Below are 2,500 nucleotides of genomic sequence, written 5' to 3'. Positions count from 1 at the left end.
GGATCCGTAACTTCGGAATAAGGATTGGCTCTGAGGAGCGGGGCGTGTCGGGCTTGGTCGGGAAGCGGGTCTGGCTGACGTGCCGGGCCTGGGCGAGGTGAACACATTATTGCGAATCCGAGCTCGGTCCCGTGCCTTGGCCTCCCGCGGATCTTCCTTGCTGCGAGGCTTCCGTCTTGAACGGTCGTCCTCTTCGGCCGCCATTCAACGCTCAGCTCAGAACTGGCACGGACTAGGGGAATCCGACTGTCTAATTAAAACAAAGCATTGCGATGGCCCCCACGGGTGTTGACGCAATGTGATTTCTGCCCAGTGCTCTGAATGTCAACGTGAAGAAATTCAAAAAAGCGCGGGTAAACGGCGGGAGTAACTATGACTCTCTTAATGGTCATCTCCCAGAAGCCCGTGAACGCGGAACAATTTGACTGGAGCAATCTAGTCCGGTTCTCGCCGAAGCGGGTTTCTGCCAAATGGGGGACGGGGGTCAGGGCATGATGAGTCTAACATCTTTATCATCATGTCGTCTGGAAACCCTCCTCAAGGCCACTCTCACGTCCGATCCTTAGGCAAGATCACGTGGCGCCGGGAAAAGGACCAACGCAATGCCTGGTCCGAGCTAACGAGGTGGCCGAAACACTGGCGCAAGCCGAATGAGCCTTTCGGGTTTGCAGCCCGTCAGGTTCATGCCCTCGGGCAACTATAATTGCAACGAAAACTAAAACAAGCCTCGGATTGGTGGATACAACTAATCGGGAAGAAACTAACTCCCCGATTTATGACGACAACAGCGCTTCAACAAAGGATTATGAGACTGGACACGATAGTATGGATAAAATAATAATATGTCAAAGTTGTAAAATGGATCTTAGCGACCGATCATCCGCTAGTGCAGCACAACATCAGCGGCGCTGTAACGCACCTCCCAGAAAACACGATGGATACCGGTGTGAAACGTGCGACAGAACATTCGACAGTTACGCTGGACTACGGCAACATCAACGCAGAGCACATATTGAGCGTTATAACAATGCAGATCTTGAGTTGCGAAATAAGCGGCTTCCGACATCGAGGGCACAGTATACTGACGGCGAGATCAGAGCAATTGCATATGAAGAAGCTAGGCTTCCAAACCGCTGCAACATGCTAGGGAAAGACATCGCACGTATACTATCTGAGTCAGCTGCACGATCAATCGAAGGTATCAAAAAATTGCGACAAAGAGATACGTATAAAAAATACCTGTCTGAAGCCCTTGATGAAATAAGAACTGGAAGCATCCGTAGAACATGTCCATTAACACCAAGGATACATCTAAACAGACTTGAAACGCCACTTATACCCGGGCGTACACAAGAGCAGCAATCAAATAGCACACAACAGCTGACAGTACAGAGTACCAATGAAGGAGAATGTAATCTTATATCCTCATCTGAGATACGAACACACCTGCACGACATGAAAGAACACCTGACTAGCTCTATGGCTAGTATAGTAGATGCCGCCCTTGATAACGCACCAATTCAGAATATCATGGCCATGCTCGATGAGTATATTAAACAAATACCTGGCTGGGGTGTGGATAACAATAGTAACCCTAATAATAAAAAACAAAAACACAACAATGGAAGCAAACACTATAACAATAATAAAAAGAATACAAGAAAACAAAACAGTAGTAAAAACAACGATAATAGTGAAAATAACAATAACAATAATAGTGAAAACAATAGTAACAAAGCCAAAAATACATACAACAACAACAACAACACAAAATATAAACATGCAAAAAATCGGCAAAATAAGAAACCGTGTGGTAAACGCATAGGAGACCGCTCGAAAAAGAAATCAAGTGAGTACACACGCATGCAGAAACTATACAAGAAGAACCCTAGCCAGGTAGCTGAACATATCTTAACAGGAAATCAACTAAACGTAACTGAGACACCTACCATAGAGGAATTCACCGAATTCTATACAAAATTATTCTCCCCAAAAGATTTAGGCTGGAAGCCTACCGAAACCAGACCATCTGACACCATAGATTTAGCCCACCCGATCTCAACTGTAGAAGTTCATGAACAATTGGCCAAACTAAATGAATCGGCGCCAGGTGTTGATGGCATTAATCGAAAGTCCCTCAGGCAGATGCCGCGGAATGATCTTCACGCCCTCCTTAACGTCTTATGGGGCATAAAAGCATTGCCACCGATATTACGTTTGAACAGGACGACTTTATTGCCCAAAAATGGAGACCTCGCCAACCCCAAACAATGGCGACCAATAACGATTTCCAGTAGGTTACTTCGTTTGCTCAATAAAATAATAGTCACCCGATTAGAAAACCAAATTCGCCTATCACATGCCCAACGAGGATTTACCAAAACGGACGGCATAATAGCTAACACCACAATTCTGCAGGCTATAATAAAGAACAACAGGAGTAAAGCAAAACCATTCATTGTCTTGTCAATAGATCTCGCCAAAGCTTTTGATTCCGTTA

At 45.4% G+C, this 2,500-nt stretch overlaps 1 pseudogene; it reads left to right on the top strand.

Moving 5' to 3' along the window:
- Window positions 1-2,500, top strand: part of LOC143364973 (large subunit ribosomal RNA) — an 8,138-nt pseudogene that overhangs the window by 2,346 nt on the left and 3,292 nt on the right.

The sequence above is a fragment of the Halictus rubicundus genome, unplaced genomic scaffold, assembly GCF_050948215.1.
Source record: "Halictus rubicundus isolate RS-2024b unplaced genomic scaffold, iyHalRubi1_principal scaffold1193, whole genome shotgun sequence".
Classification (NCBI taxonomy): Eukaryota; Metazoa; Arthropoda; class Insecta; order Hymenoptera; family Halictidae; genus Halictus; species Halictus rubicundus.
The sequence above is the reverse complement of the archived record's forward strand: the minus strand, read 5'-3'. Positions and strand labels throughout refer to the sequence as shown.